General features: G+C 43.6%; 11 non-coding genes and 93 pseudogenes across 11 annotated transcripts; all 104 read left to right on the top strand.

Moving 5' to 3' along the window:
* Positions 1 to 13: 13 nt before the first annotated feature.
* Positions 14 to 133, top strand: LOC146743863 (5S ribosomal RNA; annotated as a pseudogene).
* Positions 134 to 229: 96 nt separating this feature from the next.
* On the top strand, positions 230 to 349 carry LOC146743862 (5S ribosomal RNA; annotated as a pseudogene).
* A 95-nt stretch (positions 350 to 444) lies between these two features.
* LOC146743861 (5S ribosomal RNA) lies at positions 445 to 564 on the top strand (annotated as a pseudogene).
* Positions 565 to 660: 96 nt separating this feature from the next.
* Positions 661 to 780, top strand: LOC146743860 (5S ribosomal RNA; annotated as a pseudogene).
* Positions 781 to 876: 96 nt separating this feature from the next.
* LOC146743859 (5S ribosomal RNA) lies at positions 877 to 996 on the top strand (annotated as a pseudogene).
* Positions 997 to 1,092: 96 nt separating this feature from the next.
* Positions 1,093 to 1,212, top strand: LOC146743858 (5S ribosomal RNA; annotated as a pseudogene).
* Positions 1,213 to 1,308: 96 nt separating this feature from the next.
* On the top strand, positions 1,309 to 1,428 carry LOC146743857 (5S ribosomal RNA; annotated as a pseudogene).
* A 95-nt stretch (positions 1,429 to 1,523) lies between these two features.
* On the top strand, positions 1,524 to 1,643 carry LOC146743856 (5S ribosomal RNA; annotated as a pseudogene).
* Positions 1,644 to 1,738: 95 nt separating this feature from the next.
* Positions 1,739 to 1,858, top strand: LOC146743855 (5S ribosomal RNA; annotated as a pseudogene).
* Positions 1,859 to 1,954: 96 nt separating this feature from the next.
* On the top strand, positions 1,955 to 2,074 carry LOC146743854 (5S ribosomal RNA; annotated as a pseudogene).
* Positions 2,075 to 2,170: 96 nt separating this feature from the next.
* LOC146743853 (5S ribosomal RNA) lies at positions 2,171 to 2,290 on the top strand (annotated as a pseudogene).
* A 95-nt stretch (positions 2,291 to 2,385) lies between these two features.
* LOC146743852 (5S ribosomal RNA) lies at positions 2,386 to 2,505 on the top strand (annotated as a pseudogene).
* Positions 2,506 to 2,601: 96 nt separating this feature from the next.
* LOC146743851 (5S ribosomal RNA) lies at positions 2,602 to 2,721 on the top strand (annotated as a pseudogene).
* A 96-nt stretch (positions 2,722 to 2,817) lies between these two features.
* On the top strand, positions 2,818 to 2,937 carry LOC146743850 (5S ribosomal RNA; annotated as a pseudogene).
* Positions 2,938 to 3,249: 312 nt separating this feature from the next.
* On the top strand, positions 3,250 to 3,369 carry LOC146743849 (5S ribosomal RNA; annotated as a pseudogene).
* Positions 3,370 to 3,465: 96 nt separating this feature from the next.
* LOC146743848 (5S ribosomal RNA) lies at positions 3,466 to 3,585 on the top strand (annotated as a pseudogene).
* A 96-nt stretch (positions 3,586 to 3,681) lies between these two features.
* Positions 3,682 to 3,801, top strand: LOC146743847 (5S ribosomal RNA). The gene has a single exon (XR_014929625.1). It is a non-coding gene; the product is annotated as a 5S ribosomal RNA (ribosomal RNA).
* Positions 3,802 to 4,113: 312 nt separating this feature from the next.
* LOC146743846 (5S ribosomal RNA) lies at positions 4,114 to 4,233 on the top strand (annotated as a pseudogene).
* Positions 4,234 to 4,328: 95 nt separating this feature from the next.
* Positions 4,329 to 4,448, top strand: LOC146743845 (5S ribosomal RNA; annotated as a pseudogene).
* Positions 4,449 to 4,544: 96 nt separating this feature from the next.
* Positions 4,545 to 4,664, top strand: LOC146743844 (5S ribosomal RNA; annotated as a pseudogene).
* Positions 4,665 to 4,760: 96 nt separating this feature from the next.
* On the top strand, positions 4,761 to 4,880 carry LOC146743843 (5S ribosomal RNA). Its single transcript, XR_014929649.1, has one exon. It is a non-coding gene; the product is annotated as a 5S ribosomal RNA (ribosomal RNA).
* Positions 4,881 to 4,976: 96 nt separating this feature from the next.
* On the top strand, positions 4,977 to 5,096 carry LOC146743842 (5S ribosomal RNA; annotated as a pseudogene).
* Positions 5,097 to 5,191: 95 nt separating this feature from the next.
* Positions 5,192 to 5,311, top strand: LOC146743841 (5S ribosomal RNA; annotated as a pseudogene).
* A 96-nt stretch (positions 5,312 to 5,407) lies between these two features.
* On the top strand, positions 5,408 to 5,527 carry LOC146743840 (5S ribosomal RNA; annotated as a pseudogene).
* Positions 5,528 to 5,623: 96 nt separating this feature from the next.
* Positions 5,624 to 5,743, top strand: LOC146743839 (5S ribosomal RNA; annotated as a pseudogene).
* A 96-nt stretch (positions 5,744 to 5,839) lies between these two features.
* On the top strand, positions 5,840 to 5,959 carry LOC146743838 (5S ribosomal RNA; annotated as a pseudogene).
* Positions 5,960 to 6,054: 95 nt separating this feature from the next.
* LOC146743837 (5S ribosomal RNA) lies at positions 6,055 to 6,174 on the top strand (annotated as a pseudogene).
* Positions 6,175 to 6,270: 96 nt separating this feature from the next.
* LOC146743836 (5S ribosomal RNA) lies at positions 6,271 to 6,390 on the top strand (annotated as a pseudogene).
* A 96-nt stretch (positions 6,391 to 6,486) lies between these two features.
* LOC146743835 (5S ribosomal RNA) lies at positions 6,487 to 6,606 on the top strand (annotated as a pseudogene).
* Positions 6,607 to 6,702: 96 nt separating this feature from the next.
* LOC146743834 (5S ribosomal RNA) lies at positions 6,703 to 6,822 on the top strand (annotated as a pseudogene).
* Positions 6,823 to 6,917: 95 nt separating this feature from the next.
* LOC146743833 (5S ribosomal RNA) lies at positions 6,918 to 7,037 on the top strand (annotated as a pseudogene).
* A 96-nt stretch (positions 7,038 to 7,133) lies between these two features.
* Positions 7,134 to 7,253, top strand: LOC146743832 (5S ribosomal RNA; annotated as a pseudogene).
* Positions 7,254 to 7,349: 96 nt separating this feature from the next.
* Positions 7,350 to 7,469, top strand: LOC146743831 (5S ribosomal RNA; annotated as a pseudogene).
* Positions 7,470 to 7,565: 96 nt separating this feature from the next.
* On the top strand, positions 7,566 to 7,685 carry LOC146743830 (5S ribosomal RNA; annotated as a pseudogene).
* A 96-nt stretch (positions 7,686 to 7,781) lies between these two features.
* On the top strand, positions 7,782 to 7,901 carry LOC146743829 (5S ribosomal RNA; annotated as a pseudogene).
* Positions 7,902 to 7,997: 96 nt separating this feature from the next.
* On the top strand, positions 7,998 to 8,117 carry LOC146743828 (5S ribosomal RNA; annotated as a pseudogene).
* Positions 8,118 to 8,213: 96 nt separating this feature from the next.
* LOC146743827 (5S ribosomal RNA) lies at positions 8,214 to 8,333 on the top strand (annotated as a pseudogene).
* Positions 8,334 to 8,645: 312 nt separating this feature from the next.
* Positions 8,646 to 8,765, top strand: LOC146743826 (5S ribosomal RNA; annotated as a pseudogene).
* Positions 8,766 to 8,861: 96 nt separating this feature from the next.
* Positions 8,862 to 8,981, top strand: LOC146743825 (5S ribosomal RNA; annotated as a pseudogene).
* A 96-nt stretch (positions 8,982 to 9,077) lies between these two features.
* LOC146743824 (5S ribosomal RNA) lies at positions 9,078 to 9,197 on the top strand (annotated as a pseudogene).
* A 96-nt stretch (positions 9,198 to 9,293) lies between these two features.
* On the top strand, positions 9,294 to 9,413 carry LOC146743823 (5S ribosomal RNA). Its single transcript, XR_014929622.1, has one exon. It is a non-coding gene; the product is annotated as a 5S ribosomal RNA (ribosomal RNA).
* Positions 9,414 to 9,725: 312 nt separating this feature from the next.
* LOC146743822 (5S ribosomal RNA) lies at positions 9,726 to 9,845 on the top strand (annotated as a pseudogene).
* Positions 9,846 to 9,940: 95 nt separating this feature from the next.
* Positions 9,941 to 10,060, top strand: LOC146743821 (5S ribosomal RNA; annotated as a pseudogene).
* A 96-nt stretch (positions 10,061 to 10,156) lies between these two features.
* Positions 10,157 to 10,276, top strand: LOC146743820 (5S ribosomal RNA; annotated as a pseudogene).
* A 96-nt stretch (positions 10,277 to 10,372) lies between these two features.
* Positions 10,373 to 10,492, top strand: LOC146743819 (5S ribosomal RNA). Its single transcript, XR_014929648.1, has one exon. It is a non-coding gene; the product is annotated as a 5S ribosomal RNA (ribosomal RNA).
* Positions 10,493 to 10,588: 96 nt separating this feature from the next.
* Positions 10,589 to 10,708, top strand: LOC146743818 (5S ribosomal RNA; annotated as a pseudogene).
* A 95-nt stretch (positions 10,709 to 10,803) lies between these two features.
* LOC146743817 (5S ribosomal RNA) lies at positions 10,804 to 10,923 on the top strand (annotated as a pseudogene).
* Positions 10,924 to 11,019: 96 nt separating this feature from the next.
* On the top strand, positions 11,020 to 11,139 carry LOC146743816 (5S ribosomal RNA; annotated as a pseudogene).
* A 96-nt stretch (positions 11,140 to 11,235) lies between these two features.
* On the top strand, positions 11,236 to 11,355 carry LOC146743815 (5S ribosomal RNA; annotated as a pseudogene).
* Positions 11,356 to 11,451: 96 nt separating this feature from the next.
* Positions 11,452 to 11,571, top strand: LOC146743814 (5S ribosomal RNA; annotated as a pseudogene).
* A 96-nt stretch (positions 11,572 to 11,667) lies between these two features.
* LOC146743813 (5S ribosomal RNA) lies at positions 11,668 to 11,787 on the top strand (annotated as a pseudogene).
* Positions 11,788 to 11,883: 96 nt separating this feature from the next.
* Positions 11,884 to 12,003, top strand: LOC146743812 (5S ribosomal RNA; annotated as a pseudogene).
* Positions 12,004 to 12,099: 96 nt separating this feature from the next.
* On the top strand, positions 12,100 to 12,219 carry LOC146743811 (5S ribosomal RNA). The gene has a single exon (XR_014929645.1). It is a non-coding gene; the product is annotated as a 5S ribosomal RNA (ribosomal RNA).
* Positions 12,220 to 12,315: 96 nt separating this feature from the next.
* On the top strand, positions 12,316 to 12,435 carry LOC146743810 (5S ribosomal RNA; annotated as a pseudogene).
* Positions 12,436 to 12,530: 95 nt separating this feature from the next.
* On the top strand, positions 12,531 to 12,650 carry LOC146743809 (5S ribosomal RNA; annotated as a pseudogene).
* Positions 12,651 to 12,746: 96 nt separating this feature from the next.
* Positions 12,747 to 12,866, top strand: LOC146743808 (5S ribosomal RNA; annotated as a pseudogene).
* A 96-nt stretch (positions 12,867 to 12,962) lies between these two features.
* LOC146743807 (5S ribosomal RNA) lies at positions 12,963 to 13,082 on the top strand. The gene has a single exon (XR_014929644.1). It is a non-coding gene; the product is annotated as a 5S ribosomal RNA (ribosomal RNA).
* A 96-nt stretch (positions 13,083 to 13,178) lies between these two features.
* LOC146743806 (5S ribosomal RNA) lies at positions 13,179 to 13,298 on the top strand (annotated as a pseudogene).
* Positions 13,299 to 13,393: 95 nt separating this feature from the next.
* LOC146743805 (5S ribosomal RNA) lies at positions 13,394 to 13,513 on the top strand (annotated as a pseudogene).
* A 96-nt stretch (positions 13,514 to 13,609) lies between these two features.
* Positions 13,610 to 13,729, top strand: LOC146743804 (5S ribosomal RNA; annotated as a pseudogene).
* Positions 13,730 to 13,825: 96 nt separating this feature from the next.
* Positions 13,826 to 13,945, top strand: LOC146743803 (5S ribosomal RNA; annotated as a pseudogene).
* A 96-nt stretch (positions 13,946 to 14,041) lies between these two features.
* Positions 14,042 to 14,161, top strand: LOC146743802 (5S ribosomal RNA; annotated as a pseudogene).
* A 96-nt stretch (positions 14,162 to 14,257) lies between these two features.
* Positions 14,258 to 14,377, top strand: LOC146743801 (5S ribosomal RNA; annotated as a pseudogene).
* A 95-nt stretch (positions 14,378 to 14,472) lies between these two features.
* Positions 14,473 to 14,592, top strand: LOC146743800 (5S ribosomal RNA; annotated as a pseudogene).
* A 96-nt stretch (positions 14,593 to 14,688) lies between these two features.
* LOC146743799 (5S ribosomal RNA) lies at positions 14,689 to 14,808 on the top strand (annotated as a pseudogene).
* A 96-nt stretch (positions 14,809 to 14,904) lies between these two features.
* On the top strand, positions 14,905 to 15,024 carry LOC146743798 (5S ribosomal RNA; annotated as a pseudogene).
* A 96-nt stretch (positions 15,025 to 15,120) lies between these two features.
* LOC146743797 (5S ribosomal RNA) lies at positions 15,121 to 15,240 on the top strand (annotated as a pseudogene).
* A 96-nt stretch (positions 15,241 to 15,336) lies between these two features.
* On the top strand, positions 15,337 to 15,456 carry LOC146743796 (5S ribosomal RNA; annotated as a pseudogene).
* Positions 15,457 to 15,552: 96 nt separating this feature from the next.
* On the top strand, positions 15,553 to 15,672 carry LOC146743795 (5S ribosomal RNA; annotated as a pseudogene).
* A 96-nt stretch (positions 15,673 to 15,768) lies between these two features.
* On the top strand, positions 15,769 to 15,888 carry LOC146743794 (5S ribosomal RNA; annotated as a pseudogene).
* A 96-nt stretch (positions 15,889 to 15,984) lies between these two features.
* LOC146743793 (5S ribosomal RNA) lies at positions 15,985 to 16,104 on the top strand (annotated as a pseudogene).
* A 96-nt stretch (positions 16,105 to 16,200) lies between these two features.
* LOC146743792 (5S ribosomal RNA) lies at positions 16,201 to 16,320 on the top strand (annotated as a pseudogene).
* Positions 16,321 to 16,416: 96 nt separating this feature from the next.
* Positions 16,417 to 16,536, top strand: LOC146743791 (5S ribosomal RNA; annotated as a pseudogene).
* A 96-nt stretch (positions 16,537 to 16,632) lies between these two features.
* On the top strand, positions 16,633 to 16,752 carry LOC146743790 (5S ribosomal RNA). The gene has a single exon (XR_014929643.1). It is a non-coding gene; the product is annotated as a 5S ribosomal RNA (ribosomal RNA).
* A 96-nt stretch (positions 16,753 to 16,848) lies between these two features.
* On the top strand, positions 16,849 to 16,968 carry LOC146743789 (5S ribosomal RNA; annotated as a pseudogene).
* Positions 16,969 to 17,063: 95 nt separating this feature from the next.
* Positions 17,064 to 17,183, top strand: LOC146743788 (5S ribosomal RNA; annotated as a pseudogene).
* Positions 17,184 to 17,279: 96 nt separating this feature from the next.
* On the top strand, positions 17,280 to 17,399 carry LOC146743787 (5S ribosomal RNA; annotated as a pseudogene).
* A 96-nt stretch (positions 17,400 to 17,495) lies between these two features.
* Positions 17,496 to 17,615, top strand: LOC146743786 (5S ribosomal RNA; annotated as a pseudogene).
* A 96-nt stretch (positions 17,616 to 17,711) lies between these two features.
* Positions 17,712 to 17,831, top strand: LOC146743785 (5S ribosomal RNA; annotated as a pseudogene).
* A 96-nt stretch (positions 17,832 to 17,927) lies between these two features.
* On the top strand, positions 17,928 to 18,047 carry LOC146743784 (5S ribosomal RNA; annotated as a pseudogene).
* A 96-nt stretch (positions 18,048 to 18,143) lies between these two features.
* Positions 18,144 to 18,263, top strand: LOC146743783 (5S ribosomal RNA; annotated as a pseudogene).
* A 96-nt stretch (positions 18,264 to 18,359) lies between these two features.
* On the top strand, positions 18,360 to 18,479 carry LOC146743782 (5S ribosomal RNA). Its single transcript, XR_014929642.1, has one exon. It is a non-coding gene; the product is annotated as a 5S ribosomal RNA (ribosomal RNA).
* Positions 18,480 to 18,575: 96 nt separating this feature from the next.
* Positions 18,576 to 18,695, top strand: LOC146743781 (5S ribosomal RNA; annotated as a pseudogene).
* Positions 18,696 to 18,790: 95 nt separating this feature from the next.
* Positions 18,791 to 18,910, top strand: LOC146743780 (5S ribosomal RNA; annotated as a pseudogene).
* Positions 18,911 to 19,006: 96 nt separating this feature from the next.
* LOC146743779 (5S ribosomal RNA) lies at positions 19,007 to 19,126 on the top strand (annotated as a pseudogene).
* Positions 19,127 to 19,222: 96 nt separating this feature from the next.
* On the top strand, positions 19,223 to 19,342 carry LOC146743778 (5S ribosomal RNA). Its single transcript, XR_014929641.1, has one exon. It is a non-coding gene; the product is annotated as a 5S ribosomal RNA (ribosomal RNA).
* A 96-nt stretch (positions 19,343 to 19,438) lies between these two features.
* On the top strand, positions 19,439 to 19,558 carry LOC146743777 (5S ribosomal RNA; annotated as a pseudogene).
* A 95-nt stretch (positions 19,559 to 19,653) lies between these two features.
* LOC146743776 (5S ribosomal RNA) lies at positions 19,654 to 19,773 on the top strand (annotated as a pseudogene).
* Positions 19,774 to 19,869: 96 nt separating this feature from the next.
* Positions 19,870 to 19,989, top strand: LOC146743775 (5S ribosomal RNA; annotated as a pseudogene).
* A 96-nt stretch (positions 19,990 to 20,085) lies between these two features.
* On the top strand, positions 20,086 to 20,205 carry LOC146743774 (5S ribosomal RNA; annotated as a pseudogene).
* A 96-nt stretch (positions 20,206 to 20,301) lies between these two features.
* Positions 20,302 to 20,421, top strand: LOC146743773 (5S ribosomal RNA; annotated as a pseudogene).
* A 96-nt stretch (positions 20,422 to 20,517) lies between these two features.
* On the top strand, positions 20,518 to 20,637 carry LOC146743772 (5S ribosomal RNA; annotated as a pseudogene).
* A 95-nt stretch (positions 20,638 to 20,732) lies between these two features.
* LOC146743771 (5S ribosomal RNA) lies at positions 20,733 to 20,852 on the top strand (annotated as a pseudogene).
* A 96-nt stretch (positions 20,853 to 20,948) lies between these two features.
* Positions 20,949 to 21,068, top strand: LOC146743770 (5S ribosomal RNA; annotated as a pseudogene).
* Positions 21,069 to 21,164: 96 nt separating this feature from the next.
* LOC146743769 (5S ribosomal RNA) lies at positions 21,165 to 21,284 on the top strand (annotated as a pseudogene).
* Positions 21,285 to 21,380: 96 nt separating this feature from the next.
* On the top strand, positions 21,381 to 21,500 carry LOC146743768 (5S ribosomal RNA; annotated as a pseudogene).
* Positions 21,501 to 21,596: 96 nt separating this feature from the next.
* LOC146743767 (5S ribosomal RNA) lies at positions 21,597 to 21,716 on the top strand (annotated as a pseudogene).
* Positions 21,717 to 21,812: 96 nt separating this feature from the next.
* Positions 21,813 to 21,932, top strand: LOC146743766 (5S ribosomal RNA; annotated as a pseudogene).
* A 96-nt stretch (positions 21,933 to 22,028) lies between these two features.
* On the top strand, positions 22,029 to 22,148 carry LOC146743765 (5S ribosomal RNA; annotated as a pseudogene).
* Positions 22,149 to 22,244: 96 nt separating this feature from the next.
* On the top strand, positions 22,245 to 22,364 carry LOC146743764 (5S ribosomal RNA). The gene has a single exon (XR_014929620.1). It is a non-coding gene; the product is annotated as a 5S ribosomal RNA (ribosomal RNA).
* Positions 22,365 to 22,676: 312 nt separating this feature from the next.
* Positions 22,677 to 22,796, top strand: LOC146743763 (5S ribosomal RNA; annotated as a pseudogene).
* A 95-nt stretch (positions 22,797 to 22,891) lies between these two features.
* On the top strand, positions 22,892 to 23,011 carry LOC146743762 (5S ribosomal RNA; annotated as a pseudogene).
* Positions 23,012 to 23,107: 96 nt separating this feature from the next.
* LOC146743761 (5S ribosomal RNA) lies at positions 23,108 to 23,227 on the top strand (annotated as a pseudogene).
* Positions 23,228 to 23,323: 96 nt separating this feature from the next.
* On the top strand, positions 23,324 to 23,443 carry LOC146743760 (5S ribosomal RNA). The gene has a single exon (XR_014929640.1). It is a non-coding gene; the product is annotated as a 5S ribosomal RNA (ribosomal RNA).
* The last annotated feature ends 33 nt before the right edge of the window (positions 23,444 to 23,476 follow it).

Raw genomic sequence — 23,476 nt, 5'->3', positions numbered from 1 at the left:
TGACAAATATTCAGCCTACTGCCAAACCATTGCAGAATACACCAGTTCTCGTCCGATCACTGAAGTTAAGCCGCATCGGGCGTGGTTAGTACTTGCACGGGAGTCCAGCTGGGAATACCACGTGCAGTAGGCTCATCAACATTTTTATTCCACATTACATACTAACTTTTTTCCTGGATTTGTTGCCTAGCCGAAGTATTAAATTACATCCAATTCCGACTAATATTCAGCCTACTGCCAAACCAATGCAGAGTACATCAGTTCTCGTCCGATCACTGAAGTTAATCTGCATCGGGCATGGTTAGTACTTGCATGGGAGACCGGCTGGGAATACCACGTGCAGTAGGCTTATCAACATTTTATTTCACAGTACATACAAACTTTTTTCCTGGATTTGTTGCCTAGCCGAAGTATTAAATTACATCCAATTCCGACTAATATTCAGCCTACTGCCAAACCAATGCAGAGTACATCAGTTCTCGTCCGATCACTGAAGTTAATCTGCATTCGGCATGGTTAGTACTTGCATGGGAGACCGGCTGGGAATACCACGTGCAGTAGGCTTATCAACATTTTTATTCCACCGTACATACCAACTTTTTCTCGGGATTTGTTGCCTAGCCGAAGTTTTAAATTACATCCAATTCCGACAGTTATTCAGCCTACTGCCAAACCATTGCAGAATACACCAGTTCTCGTCCGATCACTGAAGTTAAGCTGCATCGGGCGTGGTTAGTACTTGCACGGGAGACTAGCTGGGAAAACCACGTGCAGTAGGCTCATCAACATTTTTATTCCACATTACATACTAACTTTTCCCCATGATTTTTTGCCTAGACGAAGCATTAAATGACATACAATTCGGACGAATATTCAGCCTACTGCCAAACCATTGCAGAATACACCAGTTCCCATCCGATCACTGAAGTTAAGCTGCATCGGGCGTGGTTAGTACTTGCATGGGAGACTGGCTGGGAATACCACGTGCATTAGGCTCATCAACATTATTATTCCACCGTACACACTAACTTTTTTCCGGGATTTTTTGCCTAGCCGAAGTATTAAATTACATCCAATTCCAACAACTATTCAGCCTACTGCTAAACCATTGCAGAACACACCAGTTCTTGTCCGATCACTGAAGTTAAGCTGCATCGGGAGTGGTTAGTACTTGCATGGGAGACCGGCTGAGAATACCACGTGCAGTAGGTTCAGCAACATTTTTATTTCACCGTACATACCAACTTTTTCCCGGGATTTGTTGCCTAGCCGAAGTATTAAATTACATCCAATTCCGACAAATATTCAGCCTACTGCCAAACCATTGCAGAGTACACCAGTTCTCGTCCGATCGCTGAAGTTAATCTGCATCGGGCATGGTTAGTACTTGCATGGGAGACCGGCTGGGAATACCACGTGCAGTAGGCTTATCAACATTTTATTTCACAGTACATACAAACTTTTTTCCTGGATTTGTTGCCTAGCCGAAGTATTAAATTACATCCAATTCCGACTAATATTCAGCCTACTGCCAAACCAATGCAGAGTACATCAGTTCTCGTCCGATCACTGAAGTTAATCTGCATTCGGCATGGTTAGTACTTGCATGGGAGACCGGCTGGGAATACCACGTGCAGTAGGCTTATCAACATTTTTATTCCACCGTACATACCAACTTTTTCTCGGGATTTGTTGCCTAGCCGAAGTTGTAATTACATCCAATTCCGACAGTTATTCAGCCTACTGCCAAACCATTGCAGAATACACCAGTTCTCGTCCGATCACTGAAGTTAAGCTGCATCGGGCGTGGTTAGTACTTGCACGGGAGACTAGCTGGGAAAACCACGTGCAGTAGGCTCATCAACATTTTTATTCCACATTACATACTAACTTTTCCCCATGATTTTTTGCCTAGACGAAGCATTAAATGACATACAATTCGGACGAATATTCAGCCTACTGCCAAACCATTGCAGAATACACCAGTTCCCATCCGATCACTGAAGTTAAGCTGCATCGGGCGTGGTTAGTACTTGCATGGGAGACTGGCTGGGAATACCACGTGCATTAGGCTCATCAACATTATTATTCCACCGTACACACTAACTTTTTTCCGGGATTTTTTGCCTAGCCGAAGTATTAAATTACATCCAATTCCAACAAATATTCAGCCTACTGCCAAACCATTGCAGAACACACCAGTTCTTGTCCGATCACTGAAGTTAAGCTGCATCGGTAGTGGTTAGTACTTGCATGGGAGACCGGCTGAGAATACCACGTGCAGTAGGTTCAGCAACATTTTTATTCCACATTACATACTAACTTTTCCCATGATTTTTTGCCTAGCCGTAGCATTTAATGACATCCAATTCCGACGAGTATTCAGCCTACTGCCAAACCATTGCAGAATACACCAGTTCTCGTCCGATCACTGAAGTTAAGCTGCATCGGGCGTGGTTAGTACTTGCATGGGAGACCGGCAGGGAATACCACGTGCAGTAGGCTGATGAACATTTTTATTCCATCGTACATACTAACATTTTTCCATGATTTTTTGCCTAGCCGAAGCATTAAATGACATACAATTTCGACGAATATTCAGCCTACTGCCAAACCAAAGCAGAGTACACCAGTTCTCGTCTGATTACTGAAGTTAATCTGCATCGGGCATGGTTAGTACTTGCATGGGAGACCGGCTGGGAATACCACGTGCAGTAGGCTTATCAACATTTTTATTTCACCGTACATACCAACTTTTTCCTGGGATTTGTTGCCTAGCCGAAGTATTAAATTACATCCAATTCCGACGAATATTCAGCCTACTGCCAAACCATTGCAGAGTACACCAGTTCTCGTCCGATCGCTGAAGTTAAGCTGCATCGGGCGTGGTTAGTACTTACATGGGAGACCTTCTGGGAATACCACGTGCAGTTTTCTCATCAACATTTTTATTCCATAGTACATACTAACTTTTTCCCGGGATTTTTTGCCTAGTCGAAGCATTAAATGACATCCAATTCTGACAAATATTCAGCCTACTGCCAAACCGATGCTGAATACACCAGCTCTCATCCGATACCTGAAGTTAATTTGCATTGGGCATGCTTAGTACTTGCATGGGAGATCAGTTGGGAATACAACGTGCAGTAGGTTTATCAACATTTTTATTCCACCGTACATACTAACTTTTTTCCATGAATTTTTGCCTAGCCGAAGCATTAAATGACATCCAATTGCGACGAATATTCAGCCTACTGCCAAACCAATGCAGAATACACCAGTTCTCGTCTGATCACTGAAGTTAATCTGCATCGGGCATGGTTAGTACTAGCATGGGAGACCTGCTGGGAATACCACGTGCAGTAGGCTTATCAACATTTTTATTTCACCGTACATACCAACTTTTTCTCGGGATTTGTTGCCTAGCCGAAGTATTAAATTACATCCAATTCTGACAAATATTCAGTCTACTGCCAAACCATTGCAGAATACACCAGTTCTCGTCCGATTACTGAAGTTAAGCCGCATCGGGCGTGGTTAGTACTTGCACAGGAGACCAGCTGGGAATACCACGTGCAGTAGGCTCATCAACATTTTTATTCCACATTACATACTAACTTTTTCCCATGATTTTTTGCCTAGACGAAGCATTAAATGACATACAATTCGGACGAATATTCAGCCTACTGCCAAACCATTGCAGAATACACCAGTTCTCGTCCGATCACTGAAGTTAAGCTGCATCGGGCGTGGTTAGTACTTGGATGGGAGACCGGCAGGGAATACCACGTGCAGTAGGCTGATGAACATTTTTATTCCATCGTACATACTAAAATTTTTCCATGATTTTTTGCCTAGCCGAAGCATTAAATGACATCCAATTTCGACGAATATTCAGCCTACTGCCAAACCAAAGCAGAGTACACCAGTTCAGGTCCGATTACTGAAGTTAATCTGCATCGGGCATGGTTAGTACTTGCATGGGAGACCTGCTGGGAATACCACGTGCAGTTTTCTCATCAACACTTTTATTCCATAGTACATACTAACTTTTCCCCGGGATTTTTTGCCTAGCCGAAGCATTAAATGACATACAATTCGGACGAATATTCAGCCTACTGCCAAACCATTGCAGAATACACCAGTTCTCGTCCGATCACTAAAGTTAAGATGCATCTGGCGTGGTTAGTACTTGCATGGGAGACCGGCTGGGAATACCACGTGCATTAGGCTCAACAACATTTTTATACCACAGTACGTACTAACTTTTCCCGGGATTTTTTGCCTAGGCGAAGTATTAAATTACATCCTATTCCGACAAATATTCAGCCTACTGCCAAACCATTGCAGAATACACCAGTTCTCGTCCAATCACTGAAGTTAAGCTGCATCGGGCGTGGTTAGTACTTGCATGGGAGACCGGCTGGGAATACCACGTGCAGTAGGCTGATGAACATTTTTATTCCACCGTACATACTAACTTTTTTCCATGAATTTTTGCCTAGCCGAAGCATTAAATGACATCCAATTGCGACGAATATTCAGCCTACTGCCAAACCAATGCAGAATACACCAGTTCTCGTCCGATCACTGAAGTTAAGCTGCATCGGGCGTGGTTAGTACTTGGATGTGAGACCGGCTGGGAATAACATGTGCAGTAGGCTGATGAACATTTTTATTCCACCGTACATACTAACTTTTTTCCATGAATTTTTGCCTAGCCGAAGCATTAAATGACATCCTATTCCGACAAATATTCAGCCTACTGCCAAACCATTGCAGAATACACCAGTTCTCGTCCGATCACTGAAGTTAAGCTGCATCGGGCGTGGTTAGTACTTGCATGGGAGACCGGCTGGGAATACCACGTGCAGTAGGCTGATGAACATTTTTATTCCACCGTACATACTAACTTTTTTCCATGAATTTTTGCCTAGCCGAAGCATTAAATGACATCCAATTGCGACGAATATTCAGCCTACTGCCAAACCAATGCAGAATACACCAGTTCTCGTCTGATCACTGAAGTTAATCTGCATCGGGCATGGTTAGTACTAGCATGGGAGACCGGCTGGGAATACCACGTGCAGTAGGCTTATCAACATTTTATTTCACAGTACATACAAACTTTTTTCCTGGATTTGTTGCCTAGCCGAAGTATTAAATTACATCCAATTCCGACTAATATTCAGCCTACTGCCAAACCAATGCAGAGTACATCAGTTCTCGTCCGATCACTGAAGTTAATCTGCATTCGGCATGGTTAGTACTTGCATGGGAGACCGGCTGGGAATACCACGTGCAGTAGGCTTATCAACATTTTTATTCCACCGTACATACCAACTTTTTCTCGGGATTTGTTGCCTAGCCGAAGTTTTAAATTACATCCAATTCCGACAGTTATTCAGCCTACTGCCAAACCATTGCAGAATACACCAGTTCTCGTCCGATCACTGAAGTTAAGCTGCATCGGGCGTGGTTAGTACTTGCACGGGAGACTAGCTGGGAAAACCACGTGCAGTAGGCTCATCAACATTTTTATTCCACATTACATACTAACTTTTCCCCATGATTTTTTGCCTAGACGAAGCATTAAATGACATACAATTCGGACGAATATTCAGCCTACTGCCAAACCATTGCAGAATACACCAGTTCCCATCCGATCACTGAAGTTAAGCTGCATCGGGCGTGGTTAGTACTTGCATGGGAGACTGGCTGGGAATACCACGTGCATTAGGCTCATCAACATTATTATTCCACCGTACACACTAACTTTTTTCCGGGATTTTTTGCCTAGCCAAAGTATTAAATTACATCCAATTCCGACAAATATTCAGCCTACTGCCAAACCATTGAAGAGTACACCAGTTCTCGTCCGATCGCTGAAGTTAATCTGCATCGGGCATGGTTAGTACTTGCATGGGAGACCGGCTGGGAATACCACGTGCAGTAGGCTTATCAACATTTTATTTCACAGTACATACAAACTTTTTTCCTGGATTTGTTGCCTAGCCGAAGTATTAAATTACATCCAATTCCGACTAATATTCAGCCTACTGCCAAACCAATGCAGAGTACATCAGTTCTCGTCCGATCACTGAAGTTAATCTGCATTCGGCATGGTTAGTACTTGCATGGGAGACCGGCTGGGAATACCACGTGCAGTAGGCTTATCAACATTTTTATTCCACCGTACATACCAACTTTTTCTCGGGATTTGTTGCCTAGCCGAAGTTTTAAATTACATCCAATTCCGACAGTTATTCAGCCTACTGCCAAACCATTGCAGAATACACCAGTTCTCGTCCGATCACTGAAGTTAAGCTGCATCGGGCGTGGTTAGTACTTGCACGGGAGACTAGCTGGGAAAACCACGTGCAGTAGGCTCATCAACATTTTTATTCCACATTACATACTAACTTTTCCCCATGATTTTTTGCCTAGACGAAGCATTAAATGACATACAATTCGGACGAATATTCAGCCTACTGCCAAACCATTGCAGAATACACCAGTTCCCATCCGATCACTGAAGTTAAGCTGCATCGGGCGTGGTTAGTACTTGCATGGGAGACTGGCTGGGAATACCACGTGCATTAGGCTCATCAACATTATTATTCCACTGTACACACTAACTTTTTTCCGGGATTTTTTGCCCAGCCGAAGTATTAAATTACATCCAATTCCAACAAATATTCAGCCTACTGCCAAACCATTGCAGAACACACCAGTTCTTGTCCGATCACTGAAGTTAAGCTGCATCGGTAGTGGTTAGTACTTGCATGGGAGACCGGCTGAGAATACCACGTGCAGTAGGTTCAGCAACATTTTTATTCCACATTACATACTAACTTTTCCCATGATTTTTTGCCTAGCCGTAGCATTTAATGACATCCAATTCCGACGAGTATTCAGCCTACTGCCAAACCATTGCAGAATACACCAGTTCTCGTCCGATCACTGAAGTTAAGCTGCATCGGGCGTGGTTAGTACTTGCATGGGAGACCGGCAGGGAATACCACGTGCAGTAGGCTGATGAACATTTTTATTCCATCGTACATACTAACATTTTTCCATGATTTTTTGCCTAGCCGAAGCATTAAATGACATACAATTTCGACGAATATTCAGCCTACTGCCAAACCAAAGCAGAGTACACCAGTTCTCGTCTGATTACTGAAGTTAATCTGCATCGGGCATGGTTAGTACTTGCATGGGAGACCGGCTGGGAATACCACGTGCAGTAGGCTTATCAACATTTTTATTCCACCGTACATACCAACTTTTTCTCGGGATTTGTTGCCTAGCCGAAGTTTTAAATTACATCCAATTCCTACAGTTATTCAGCCTACTGCCAAACCATTGCAGAATACACCAGTTCTCGTCCGATCACTGAAGTTAAGCTGCATCGGGCGTGGTTAGTACTTGCACGGGAGACTAGCTGGGAAAACCACGTGCAGTAGGCTCATCAACATTTTTATTCCACATTACATACTAACTTTTCCCCATGATTTTTTGCCTAGACGAAGCATTAAATGACATACAATTCGGACGAATATTCAGCCTACTGCCAAACCATTGCAGAATACACCAGTTCCCATCCGATCACTGAAGTTAAGCTGCATCGGGCGTGGTTAGTACTTGCATGGGAGACTGGCTGGGAATACCACGTGCATTAGGCTGATGAACATTTTTATTCCATCGTACATACTAACATTTTTCCATGATTTTTTGCCTAGCCGAAGCATTAAATGACATACAATTTCGACGAATATTCAGCCTACTGCCAAACCAAAGCAGAGTACACCAGTTCTCGTCTGATTACTGAAGTTAATCTGCATCGGGCATGGTTAGTACTTGCATGGGAGACCGGCTGGGAATACCACGTGCAGTAGGCTTATCAACATTTTTATTTCACCGTACATACCAACTTTTTCCTGGGATTTGTTGCCTAGCCGAAGTATTAAATTACATCCAATTCCGACGAATATTCAGCCTACTGCCAAACCATTGCAGAGTACACCAGTTCTCGTCCGATCGCTGAAGTTAAGCTGCATCGGGCGTGGTTAGTACTTACATGGGAGACCTTCTGGGAATACCACGTGCAGTTTTCTCATCAACATTTTTATTCCATAGTACATACTAACTTTTTCCCGGGATTTTTTGCCTAGTCGAAGCATTAAATGACATCTAATTCTGACGAATATTCAGCCTACTGCCAAACCAAAGCAGAGTACACCAGTTTTCTTCCGATCGCTGAAGTTAAGCTGCATCGGGCGTGGTTAGTACTTGCATGGGAGACCGGCTGGGAATACCACGTGCAGTAGGCTTATCAACATTTTTATTCCACCGTACATGCTAACTTTTCCCCGGGATTTTTTGCCTAGCCGAAACGTTAAACGACATCCAATTCTGACAAATATTCAGCCTACTGCCAAACCGATGCTGAATACACCAGCTCTCATCCGATACCTGAAGTTAATTTGCATTGGGCATGCTTAGTACTTGCATGGGAGATCAGTTGGGAATACAACGTGCAGTAGGTTTATCAACATTTTTATTCCACCGTACATACCAACTTTTTCCCGGCATTTGTTGCCTAGCCGAAGTATTAAATTACATCCAATTCCGACGAGTATTCAGCCTACGGCCAAACCATTGCAGAATACACCAGTTCTCGTCCGATCACTGAAGTTAAGCTGCATCGGGCGTGGTTAGTACTTGCATGGGAGACCGGCTGGGAATACCACGTGCAGTAGGCTGATGAACATTTTTATTCCACCGTACATACTAACTTTTTTCCATGAATTTTTGCCTAGCCGAAGCATTAAATGACATCCAATTGCGACGAATATTCAGCCTACTGCCAAACCAATGCAGAATACACCAGTTCTCGTCTGATCACTGAAGTTAATCTGCATCGGGCATGGTTAGTACTAGCATGGGAGACCTGCTGGGAATACCACGTGCAGTAGGCTTATCAACATTTTTATTTCACCGTACATACCAACTTTTTCTCGGGATTTGTTGCCTAGCCGAAGTATTAAATTACATCCAATTCTGACAAATATTCAGTCTACTGCCAAACCATTGCAGAATACACCAGTTCTCGTCCGATTACTGAAGTTAAGCCGCATCGGGCGTGGTTAGTACTTGCACAGGAGACCAGCTGGGAATACCACGTGCAGTAGGCTCATCAACATTTTTATTCCACATTACATACTAACTTTTTCCCATGATTTTTTGCCTAGACGAAGCATTAAATGACATACAATTCGGACGAATATTCAGCCTACTGCCAAACCATTGCAGAATACACCAGTTCTCGTCCGATCACTGAAGTTAAGCTGCATCGGGCGTGGTTAGTACTTGGATGGGAGACCGGCAGGGAATACCACGTGCAGTAGGCTGATGAACATTTTTATTCCATCGTACATACTAAAATTTTTCCATGATTTTTTGCCTAGCCGAAGCATTAAATGACATCCAATTTCGACGAATATTCAGCCTACTGCCAAACCAAAGCAGAGTACACCAGTTCAGGTCCGATTACTGAAGTTAATCTGCATCGGGCATGGTTAGTACTTGCATGGGAGACCTGCTGGGAATACCACGTGCAGTTTTCTCATCAACACTTTTATTCCATAGTACATACTAACTTTTCCCCGGGATTTTTTGCCTAGCCGAAGCATTAAATGACATACAATTCGGACGAATATTCAGCCTACTGCCAAACCATTGCAGAATACACCAGTTCTCGTCCGATCACTAAAGTTAAGATGCATCTGGCGTGGTTAGTACTTGCATGGGAGACCGGCTGGGAATACCACGTGCATTAGGCTCAACAACATTTTTATACCACAGTACGTACTAACTTTTCCCGGGATTTTTTGCCTAGGCGAAGTATTAAATTACATCCTATTCCGACAAATATTCAGCCTACTGCCAAACCATTGCAGAATACACCAGTTCTCGTCCAATCACTGAAGTTAAGCTGCATCGGGCGTGGTTAGTACTTGCATGGGAGACCGGCTGGGAATACCACGTGCAGTAGGCTGATGAACATTTTTATTCCACCGTACATACTAACTTTTTTCCATGAATTTTTGCCTAGCCGAAGCATTAAATGACATCCAATTGCGACGAATATTCAGCCTACTGCCAAACCAATGCAGAATACACCAGTTCTCGTCCGATCACTGAAGTTAAGCTGCATCGGGCGTGGTTAGTACTTGGATGTGAGACCGGCTGGGAATAACATGTGCAGTAGGCTGATGAACATTTTTATTCCACCGTACATACTAACTTTTTTCCATGAATTTTTGCCTAGCCGAAGCATTAAATGACATCCTATTCCGACAAATATTCAGCCTACTGCCAAACCATTGCAGAATACACCAGTTCTCGTCCGATCACTGAAGTTAAGCTGCATCGGGCGTGGTTAGTACTTGCATGGGAGACCGGCTGGGAATACCACGTGCAGTAGGCTGATGAACATTTTTATTCCACCGTACATACTAACTTTTTTCCATGAATTTTTGCCTAGCCGAAGCATTAAATGACATCCAATTGCGACGAATATTCAGCCTACTGCCAAACCAATGCAGAATACACCAGTTCTCGTCTGATCACTGAAGTTAATCTGCATCGGGCATGGTTAGTACTAGCATGGGAGACCGGCTGGGAATACCACGTGCAGTAGGCTTATCAACATTTTATTTCACAGTACATACAAACTTTTTTTCTGGATTTGTTGCCTAGCCGAAGTATTAAATTACATCCAATTCCGACTAATATTCAGCCTACTGCCAAACCAATGCAGAGTACATCAGTTCTCGTCCGATCACTGAAGTTAATCTGCATTCGGCATGGTTAGTACTTGCATGGGAGACCGGCTGGGAATACCACGTGCAGTAGGCTTATCAACATTTTTATTCCACCGTACATACCAACTTTTTCTCGGGATTTGTTGCCTAGCCGAAGTTTTAAATTACATCCAATTCCGACAGTTATTCAGCCTACTGCCAAACCATTGCAGAATACACCAGTTCTCGTCCGATCACTGAAGTTAAGCTGCATCGGGCGTGGTTAGTACTTGCACGGGAGACTAGCTGGGAAAACCACGTGCAGTAGGCTCATCAACATTTTTATTCCACATTACATACTAACTTTTCCCCATGATTTTTTGCCTAGACGAAGCATTAAATGACATACAATTCGGACGAATATTCAGCCTACTGCCAAACCATTGCAGAATACACCAGTTCCCATCCGATCACTGAAGTTAAGCTGCATCGGGCGTGGTTAGTACTTGCATGGGAGACTGGCTGGGAATACCACGTGCATTAGGCTCATCAACATTATTATTCCACCGTACACACTAACTTTTTTCCGGGATTTTTTGCCTAGCCGAAGTATTAAATTACATCCAATTCCAACAAATATTCAGCCTACTGCCAAACCATTGCAGAACACACCAGTTCTTGTCCGATCACTGAAGTTAAGCTGCATCGGGAGTGGTTAGTACTTGCATGGGAGACCGGCTGAGAATACCACGTGCAGTAGGTTCAGCAACATTTTTATTTCACCGTACATACCAACTTTTTCCCGGGATTTGTTGCCTAGCCGAAGTATTAAATTACATCCAATTCCGACAAATATTCAGCCTACTGCCAAACCATTGCAGAGTACACCAGTTCTCGTCCGATCGCTGAAGTTAATCTGCATTCGGCATGGTTAGTACTTGCATGGGAGACCGGCTGGGAATACCACGTGCAGTAGGCTGATGAACATTTTTATTCCACCGTACATACTAACTTTTTTCCATGAATTTTTGCCTAGCCGAAGCATTAAATGACATCCAATTGCGACGAATATTCAGCCTACTGCCAAACCATTGCAGAATACACCAGTTCTCGTCCGATCACTGAAGTTAAGCTGCATCGGGCGTGGTTAGTACTTGGATGTGAGACCGGCTGGGAATAACATGTGCAGTAGGCTGATGAACATTTTTATTCCACCGTACATACTAACTTTTTTCCATGAATTTTTGCCTAGCCGAAGCATTAAATGACATCCTATTCCGACAAATATTCAGCCTACTGCCAAACCATTGCAGAATACACCAGTTCTCGTCCGATCACTGAAGTTAAGCTGCATCGGGCGTGGTTAGTACTTGCATGGGAGACCGGCTGGGAATACCACGTGCAGTAGGCTGATGAACATTTTTATTCCACCGTACATACTAACTTTTTTCCATGAATTTTTGCCTAGCCGAAGCATTAAATGACATCCAATTGCGACGAATATTCAGCCTACTGCCAAACCAATGCAGAATACACCAGTTCTCGTCTGATCACTGAAGTTAATCTGCATCGGGCATGGTTAGTACTAGCATGGGAGACCGGCTGGGAATACCACGTGCAGTAGGCTTATCAACATTTTATTTCACAGTACATACAAACTTTTTTTCTGGATTTGTTGCCTAGCCGAAGTATTAAATTACATCCAATTCCGACTAATATTCAGCCTACTGCCAAACCAATGCAGAGTACATCAGTTCTCGTCCGATCACTGAAGTTAATCTGCATTCGGCATGGTTAGTACTTGCATGGGAGACCGGCTGGGAATACCACGTGCAGTAGGCTGATGAACATTTTTATTCCACCGTACATACTAACTTTTTTCCATGAATTTTTGCCTAGCCGAAGCATTAAATGACATCCAATTGCGACGAATATTCAGCCTACTGCCAAACCATTGCAGAATACACCAGTTCTCGTCCGATCACTGAAGTTAAGCTGCATCGGGCGTGGTTAGTACTTGGATGTGAGACCGGCTGGGAATAACATGTGCAGTAGGCTGATGAACATTTTTATTCCACCGTACATACTAACTTTTTTCCATGAATTTTTGCCTAGCCGAAGCATTAAATGACATCCTATTCCGACAAATATTCAGCCTACTGCCAAACCATTGCAGAATACACCAGTTCTCGTCCGATCACTGAAGTTAAGCTGCATCGGGCGTGGTTAGTACTTGCATGGGAGACCGGCTGGGAATACCACGTGCAGTAGGCTGATGAACATTTTTATTCCACCGTACATACTAACTTTTTTCCATGAATTTTTGCCTAGCCGAAGCATTAAATGACATCCAATTGCGACGAATATTCAGCCTACTGCCAAACCAATGCAGAATACACCAGTTCTCGTCTGATCACTGAAGTTAATCTGCATCGGGCATGGTTAGTACTAGCATGGGAGACCGGCTGGGAATACCACGTGCAGTAGGCTTATCAACATTTTATTTCACAGTACATACAAACTTTTTTTCTGGATTTGTTGCCTAGCCGAAGTATTAAATTACATCCAATTCCGACTAATATTCAGCCTACTGCCAAACCAATGCAGAGTACATCAGTTCTCGTCCGATCACTGAAGTTAATCTGCATTCGGCATGGTTAGTACTTGCATGGGAGACCGGCTGGGAATACCACGTGCAGTAGGCTTATCAACATTTTTATTCCACCGTACATACCAACTTTTTCTCGGGATTTGTTGCCTAGCCGAAGTTTTAAATTACATCCAATTCCGACAGTTATTCAGCCTACTGCCAAACCATTGCAGAATACACCAGTTCTTGTCCGATCACTGAAGTTAAGCTGCATCGGGCGTGGTTAGTACTTGCACGGGAGACTAGCTGGGAAAACCACGTGCAGTAGGCTCATCAACATTTTTATTCCACATTACATACTAACTTTTCCCCATGATTTTTTGCCTAGACGAAGCATTAAATGACATACAATTCGGACGAATATTCAGCCTACTGCCAAACCATTGCAGAATACACCAGTTCCCATCCGATCACTGAAGTTAAGCTGCATCGGGCGTGGTTAGTACTTGCATGGGAGACTGGCTGGGAATACCACGTGCATTAGGCTCATCAACATTATTATTCCACCGTACACACTAACTTTTTTCCGGGATTTTTTGCCTAGCCGAAGTATTAAATTACATCCAATTCCAACAAATATTCAGCCTACTGCCAAACCATTGCAGAACACACCAGTTCTTGTCCGATCACTGAAGTTAAGCTGCATCGGGAGTGGTTAGTACTTGCATGGGAGACCGGCTGAGAATACCACGTGCAGTAGGTTCAGCAACATTTTTATTTCACCGTACATACCAACTTTTTCCCGGGATTTGTTGCCTAGCCGAAGTATTAAATTACATCCAATTCCGACAAATATTCAGCCTACTGCCAAACCATTGCAGAGTACACCAGTTCTCGTCCGATCGCTGAAGTTAATCTGCATTCGGCATGGTTAGTACTTGCATGGGAGACCGGCTGGGAATACCACGTGCAGTAGGCTTATCAACATTTTATTTCACAGTACATACAAACTTTTTTTCTGGATTTGTTGCCTAGCCGAAGTATTAAATTACATCCAATTCCGACTAATATTCAGCCTACTGCCAAACCAATGCAGAGTACATCAGTTCTCGTCCGATCACTGAAGTTAATCTGCATTCGGCATGGTTAGTACTTGCATGGGAGACCGGCTGGGAATACTACGTGCAGTAGGCTTATCAACATTTTTATTCCACCGTACATACCAACTTTTTCTCGGGATTTGTTGCCTAGCCGAAGTTTTAAATTACATCCAATTCCGACAGTTATTCAGCCTACTGCCAAACCATTGCAGAATACACCAGTTCTCGTCCGATCACTGAAGTTAAGCTGCATCGGGCGTGGTTAGTACTTGCACGGGAGACTAGCTGGGAAAACCACGTGCAGTAGGCTCATCAACATTTTTATTCCACATTACATACTAACTTTTCCCCATGATTTTTTGCCTAGACGAAGCATTAAATGACATACAATTCGGACGAATATTCAGCCTACTGCCAAACCATTGCAGAATACACCAGTTCCCATCCGATCACTGAAGTTAAGCTGCATCGGGCGTGGTTAGTACTTGCATGGGAGACTGGCTGGGAATACCACGTGCATTAGGCTCATCAACATTATTATTCCACCGTACACACTAACTTTTTTCCGGGATTTTTTGCCTAGCCGAAGTATTAAATTACATCCAATTCCAACAAATATTCAGCCTACTGCCAAACCATTGCAGAACACACCAGTTCTTGTCCGATCACTGAAGTTAAGCTGCATCGGGAGTGGTTAGTACTTGCATGGGAGACCGGCTGAGAATACCACGTGCAGTAGGTTCAGCAACATTTTTATTTCACCGTACATACCAACTTTTTCCCGGCATTTGTTGCCTAGCCGAAGTATTAAATTACATCCAATTCCGACGAGTATTCAGCCTACGGCCAAACCATTGCAGAATACACCAGTTCTCGTCCGATCACTGAAGTTAAGCTGCATCGGGCGTGGTTAGTACTTGCATGGGAGACCGGCTGGGAATACCACGTGCAGTAGGCTTATCAACATTTTTATTCCACCGTACATACCAACTTTTTCTCGGGATTTGTTGCCTAGCCGAAGTTTTAAATTACATCCAATTCCGACAGTTATTCAGCCTACTGCCAAACCATTGCAGAATACACCAGTTCTCGTCCGATCACTGAAGTTAAGCTGCATCGGGCGTGGTTAGTACTTGCACGGGAGACTAGCTGGGAAAACCACGTGCAGTAGGCTCATCAACATTTTTATTCCACATTACATACTAACTTTTCCCCATGATTTTTTGCCTAGACGAAGCATTAAATGACATACAATTCGGACGAATATTCAGCCTACTGCCAAACCATTGCAGAATACACCAGTTCCCATCCGATCACTGAAGTTAAGCTGCATCGGGCGTGGTTAGTACTTGCATGGGAGACTGGCTGGGAATACCACGTGCATTAGGCTCATCAACATTATTATTCCACCGTACACACTAACTTTTTTCCGGGATTTTTTGCCTAGCCGAAGTATTAAATTACATCCAATTCCAACAAATATTCAGCCTACTGCCAAACCATTGCAGAACACACCAGTTCTTGTCCGATCACTGAAGTTAAGCTGCATCGGGAGTGGTTAGTACTTGCATGGGAGACCGGCTGAGAATACCACGTGCAGTAGGTTCAGCAACATTTTTATTTCACCGTACATACCAACTTTTTCCCGGGATTTGTTGCCTAGCCGAAGTATTAAATTACATCCAATTCCGACAAATATTCAGCCTACTGCCAAACCATTGCAGAGTACACCAGTTCTCGTCCGATCGCTGAAGTTAATCTGCATTCGGCATGGTTAGTACTTGCATGGGAGACCGGCTGGGAATACCACGTGCAGTAGGCTGATGAACATTTTTATTCCACCGTACATACTAACTTTTTTCCATGAATTTTTGCCTAGCCGAAGCATTAAATGACATCCAATTGCGACGAATATTCAGCCTACTGCCAAACCATTGCAGAATACACCAGTTCTCGTCCGATCACTGAAGTTAAGCTGCATCGGGCGTGGTTAGTACTTGGATGTGAGACCGGCTGGGAATAACATGTGCAGTAGGCTGATGAACATTTTTATTCCACCGTACATACTAACTTTTTTCCATGAATTTTTGCCTAGCCGAAGCATTAAATGACATCCTATTCCGACAAATATTCAGCCTACTGCCAAACCATTGCAGAATACACCAGTTCTCGTCCGATCACTGAAGTTAAGCTGCATCGGGCGTGGTTAGTACTTGCATGGGAGACCGGCTGGGAATACCACGTGCAGTAGGCTGATGAACATTTTTATTCCACCGTACATACTAACTTTTTTCCATGAATTTTTGCCTAGCCGAAGCATTAAATGACATCCAATTGCGACGAATATTCAGCCTTCTGCCAAACCAATGCAGAATACACCAGTTCTCGTCTGATCACTGAAGTTAATCTGCATCGGGCATGGTTAGTACTAGCATGGGAGACCGGCTGGGAATACCACGTGCAGTAGGCTTATCAACATTTTATTTCACAGTACATACAAACTTTTTTTCTGGATTTGTTGCCTAGCCGAAGTATTAAATTACATCCAATTCCGACTAATATTCAGCCTACTGCCAAACCAATGCAGAGTACATCAGTTCTCGTCCGATCACTGAAGTTAATCTGCATTCGGCATGGTTAGTACTTGCATGGGAGACCGGCTGGGAATACCACGTGCAGTAGGCTTATCAACATTTTTATTCCACCGTACATACCAACTTTTTCTCGGGATTTGTTGCCTAGCCGAAGTTTTAAATTACATCCAATTCCGACAGTTATTCAGCCTACTGCCAAACCATTGCAGAATACACCAGTTCTCGTCCGATCACTGAAGTTAAGCTGCATCGGGCGTGGTTAGTACTTGCACGGGAGACTAGCTGGGAAAACCACGTGCAGTAGGCTCATCAACATTTTTATTCCACATTACATACTAACTTTTCCCCATGATTTTTTGCCTAGACGAAGCATTAAATGACATACAATTCGGACGAATATTCAGCCTACTGCCAAACCATTGCAGAATACACCAGTTCCCATCCGATCACTGAAGTTAAGCTGCATCGGGCGTGGTTAGTACTTGCATGGGAGACTGGCTGGGAATACCACGTGCATTAGGCTCATCAACATTATTATTCCACCGTACACACTAACTTTTTTCCGGGATTTTTTGCCTAGCCGAAGTATTAAATTACATCCAATTCCAACAAATATTCAGCCTACTGCCAAACCATTGCAGAACACACCAGTTCTTGTCCGATCACTGAAGTTAAGCTGCATCGGGAGTGGTTAGTACTTGCATGGGAGACCGGCTGAGAATACCACGTGCAGTAGGTTCAGCAACATTTTTATTTCACCGTACATACCAACTTTTTCCCGGGATTTGTTGCCTAGCCGAAGTATTAAATTACATCCAATTCCGACAAATATTCAGCCTACTGCCAAACCATTGCAGAGTACACCAGTTCTCGTCCGATCGCTGAAGTTAATCTGCATTCGGCATGGTTAGTACTTGCATGGGAGACCGGCTGGGAATACCACGTGCAGTAGGCTGATGAACATTTTTATTCCACCGTACATACTAACTTTTTTCCATGAATTTTTGCCTAGCCGAAGCATTAAATGACATCCAATTGCGACGAATATTCAGCCTACTGCCAAACCATTGCAGAATACACCAGTTCTCGTCCGATCACTGAAGTTAAGCTGCATCGGGCGTGGTTAGTACTTGGATGTGAGACCGGCTGGGAATAACATGTGCAGTAGGCTGATGAACATTTTTATTCCACCGTACATACTAACTTTTTTCCATGAATTTTTGCCTAGCCGAAGCATTAAATGACATCCTATTCCGACAAATATTCAGCCTACTGCCAAACCATTGCAGAATACACCAGTTCTCGTCCGATCACTGAAGTTAAGCTGCATCGGGCGTGGTTAGTACTTGCATGGGAGACCGGCTGGGAATACCACGTGCAGTAGGCTGATGAACATTTTTATTCCACCGTACATACTAACTTTTTTCCATGAATTTTTGCCTAGCCGAAGCATTAAATGACATCCAATTGCGACGAATATTCAGCCTACTGCCAAACCAATGCAGAATACACCAGTTCTCGTCTGATCACTGAAGTTAATCTGCATCGGGCATGGTTAGTACTAGCATGGGAGACCGGCTGGGAATACCACGTGCAGTAGGCTTATCAACATTTTATTTCACAGTACATACAAACTTTTTTTCTGGATTTGTTGCCTAGCCGAAGTATTAAATTACATCCAATTCCGACTAATATTCAGCCTACTGCCAAACCAATGCAGAGTACATCAGTTCTCGTCCGATCACTGAAGTTAATCTGCATTCGGCATGGTTAGTACTTGCATGGGAGACCGGCTGGGAATACCACGTGCAGTAGGCTGATGAACATTTTTATTCCACCGTACATACTAACTTTTTTCCATGAATTTTTGCCTAGCCGAAGCATTAAATGACATCCAATTGCGACGAATATTCAGCCTACTGCCAAACCATTGCAGAATACACCAGTTCTCGTCCGATCACTGAAGTTAAGCTGCATCGGGCGTGGTTAGTACTTGGATGTGAGACCGGCTGGGAATAACATGTGCAGTAGGCTGATGAACATTTTTATTCCACCGTACATACTAACTTTTTTCCATGAATTTTTGCCTAGCCGAAGCATTAAATGACATCCTATTCCGACAAATATTCAGCCTACTGCCAAACCATTGCAGAATACACCAGTTCTCGTCCGATCACTGAAGTTAAGCTGCATCGGGCGTGGTTAGTACTTGCATGGGAGACCGGCTGGGAATACCACGTGCAGTAGGCTGATGAACATTTTTATTCCACCGTACATACTATCTTTTTTCCATGAATTTTTGCCTAGCCGAAGCATTAAATGACATCCAATTGCGACGAATATTCAGCCTACTGCCAAACCAATGCAGAATACACCAGTTCTCGTCTGATCACTGAAGTTAATCTGCATCGGGCATGGTTAGTACTAGCATGGGAGACCGGCTGGGAATACCACGTGCAGTAGGCTTATCAACATTTTATTTCACAGTACATACAAACTTTTTTTCTGGATTTGTTGCCTAGCCGAAGTATTAAATTACATCCAATTCCGACTAATATTCAGCCTACTGCCAAACCAATGCAGAGTACATCAGTTCTCGTCCGATCACTGAAGTTAATCTGCATTCGGCATGGTTAGTACTTGCATGGGAGACCGGCTGGGAATACCACGTGCAGTAGGCTTATCAACATTTTTATTCCACCGTACATACCAACTTTTTCTCGGGATTTGTTGCCTAGCCGAAGTTTTAAATTACATCCAATTCCGACAGTTATTCAGCCTACTGCCAAACCATTGCAGAATACACCAGTTCTTGTCCGATCACTGAAGTTAAGCTGCATCGGGCGTGGTTAGTACTTGCACGGGAGACTAGCTGGGAAAACCACGTGCAGTAGGCTCATCAACATTTTTATTCCACATTACATACTAACTTTTCCCCATGATTTTTTGCCTAGACGAAGCATTAAATGACATACAATTCGGACGAATATTCAGCCTACTGCCAAACCATTGCAGAATACACCAGTTCCCATCCGATCACTGAAGTTAAGCTGCATCGGGCGTGGTTAGTACTTGCATGGGAGACTGGCTGGGAATACCACGTGCATTAGGCTCATCAACATTATTATTCCACCGTACACACTAACTTTTTTCCGGGATTTTTTGCCTAGCCGAAGTATTAAATTACATCCAATTCCAACAAATATTCAGCCTACTGCCAAACCATTGCAGAACACACCAGTTCTTGTCCGATCACTGAAGTTAAGCTGCATCGGGAGTGGTTAGTACTTGCATGGGAGACCGGCTGAGAATACCACGTGCAGTAGGTTCAGCAACATTTTTATTTCACCGTACATACCAACTTTTTCCCGGGATTTGTTGCCTAGCCGAAGTATTAAATTACATCCAATTCCGACAAATATTCAGCCTACTGCCAAACCATTGCAGAGTACACCAGTTCTCGTCCGATCGCTGAAGTTAATCTGCATTCGGCATGGTTAGTACTTGCATGGGAGACCGGCTGGGAATACCACGTGCAGTAGGCTTATCAACATTTTATTTCACAGTACATACAAACTTTTTTTCTGGATTTGTTGCCTAGCCGAAGTATTAAATTACATCCAATTCCGACTAATATTCAGCCTACTGCCAAACCAATGCAGAGTACATCAGTTCTCGTCCGATCACTGAAGTTAATCTGCATTCGGCATGGTTAGTACTTGCATGGGAGACCGGCTGGGAATACTACGTGCAGTAGGCTTATCAACATTTTTATTCCACCGTACATACCAACTTTTTCTCGGGATTTGTTGCCTAGCCGAAGTTTTAAATTACATCCAATTCCGACAGTTATTCAGCCTACTGCCAAACCATTGCAGAATACACCAGTTCTCGTCCGATCACTGAAGTTAAGCTGCATCGGGCGTGGTTAGTACTTGCACGGGAGACTAGCTGGGAAAACCACGTGCAGTAGGCTCATCAACATTTTTATTCCACATTACATACTAACTTTTCCCCATGATTTTTTGCCTAGACGAAGCATTAAATGACATACAATTCGGACGAATATTCAGCCTACTGCCAAACCATTGCAGAATACACCAGTTCCCATCCGATCACTGAAGTTAAGCTGCATCGGGCGTGGTTAGTACTTGCATGGGAGACTGGCTGGGAATACCACGTGCATTAGGCTCATCAACATTATTATTCCACCGTACACACTAACTTTTTTCCGGGATTTTTTGCCTAGCCGAAGTATTAAATTACATCCAATTCCAACAAATATTCAGCCTACTGCCAAACCATTGCAGAACACACCAGTTCTTGTCCGATCACTGAAGTTAAGCTGCATCGGGAGTGGTTAGTACTTGCATGGGAGACCGGCTGAGAATACCACGTGCAGTAGGTTCAGCAACATTTTTATTTCACCGTACATACCAACTTTTTCCCGGCATTTGTTGCCTAGCCGAAGTATTAAATTACATCCAATTCCGACGAGTATTCAGCCTACGGCCAAACCATTGCAGAATACACCAGTTCTCGTCCGATCACTGAAGTTAAGCTGCATCGGGCGTGGTTAGTACTTGCATGGGAGACCGGCTGGGAATACCACGTGCAGTAGGCTGATGAACATTTTTATTCCACCGTACATACTAACTTTTTTCCATGAATTTTTGCCTAGCCGAAGCATTAAATGACATCCAATTGCGACGAATATTCAGCCTACTGCCAAACCAATGCAGAATACACCAGTTCTCGTCTGATCACTGAAGTTAATCTGCATCGGGCATGGTTAGTACTAGCATGGGAGACCTGCTGGGAATACCACGTGCAGTAGGCTTATCAACATATTTATTTCACCGTACATACCAACTTTTTCTCGGGATTTGTTGCCTAGCCGAAGTATTAAATTACATCCAATTCTGACAAATATTCAGTCTACTGCCAAACCATTGCAGAATACACCAGTTCTCGTCCGATTACTGAAGTTAAGCCGCATCGGGCGTGGTTAGTACTTGCACAGGAGACCAGCTGGGAATACCACGTGCAGTAGGCTCATCAACATTTTTATTCCACATTACATACTAACTTTTTCCCATGATTTTTTGCCTAGACGAAGCATTAAATGACATACAATTCGGACGAATATTCAGCCTACTGCCAAACCATTGCAGAATACACCAGTTCTCGTCCGATCACTGAAGTTAAGCTGCATCGGGCGTGGTTAGTACTTGGATGGGAGACCGGCAGGGAATACCACGTGCAGTAGGCTGATGAACATTTTTATTCCATCGTACATACTAAAATTTTTCCATGATTTTTTGCCTAGCCGAAGCATTAAATGACATCCAATTTCGACGAATATTCAGCCTACTGCCAAACCAAAGCAGAGTACACCAGTTCAGGTCCGATTACTGAAGTTAATCTGCATCGGGCATGGTTAGTACTTGCATGGGAGACCTGCTGGGAATACCACGTGCAGTTTTCTCATCAACACTTTTATTCCATAGTACATACTAACTTTTCCCCGGGATTTTTTGCCTAGCCGAAGCATTAAATGACATACAATTCGGACGAATATTCAGCCTACTGCCAAACCATTGCAGAATACACCAGTTCTCGTCCGATCACTAAAGTTAAGATGCATCTGGCGTGGTTAGTACTTGCATGGGAGACCGGCTGGGAATACCACGTGCATTAGGCTCAACAACATTTTTATACCACAGTACGTACTAACTTTTCCCGGGATTTTTTGCCTAGGCGAAGTATTAAATTACATCCTATTCCGACAAATATTCAGCCTACTGCCAAACCATTGCAGAATACACCAGTTCTCGTCCAATCACTGAAGTTAAGCTGCATCGGGCGTGGTTAGTACTTGCATGGGAGACCGGCTGGGAATACCACGTGCAGTAGGCTGATGAACATTTTTATTCCACCGTACATACTAACTTTTTTCCATGAATTTTTGCCTAGCCGAAGCATTAAATGACATCCAATTGCGACGAATATTCAGCCTACTGCCAAACCAATGCAGAATACACCAGTTCTCGTCCGATCACTGAAGTTAAGCTGCATCGGGCGTGGTTAGTACTTGGATGTGAGACCGGCTGGGAATAACATGTGCAGTAGGCTGATGAACATTTTTATTCCACCGTACATACTAACTTTTTTCCATGAATTTTTGCCTAGCCGAAGCATTAAATGACATCCTATTCCGACAAATATTCAGCCTACTGCCAAACCATTGCAGAATACACCAGTTCTCGTCCGATCACTGAAGTTAAGCTGCATCGGGCGTGGTTAGTACTTGCATGGGAGACCGGCTGGGAATACCACGTGCAGTAGGCTGATGAACATTTTTATTCCACCGTACATACTAAC

This window comes from Saccoglossus kowalevskii, chromosome 5 (assembly GCF_978046115.1).
Source record: "Saccoglossus kowalevskii chromosome 5, keSacKowa6.1, whole genome shotgun sequence".
Taxonomy (NCBI): Eukaryota; Metazoa; Hemichordata; class Enteropneusta; family Harrimaniidae; genus Saccoglossus; species Saccoglossus kowalevskii.
The sequence above is the reverse complement of the archived record's forward strand: the minus strand, read 5'-3'. Positions and strand labels throughout refer to the sequence as shown.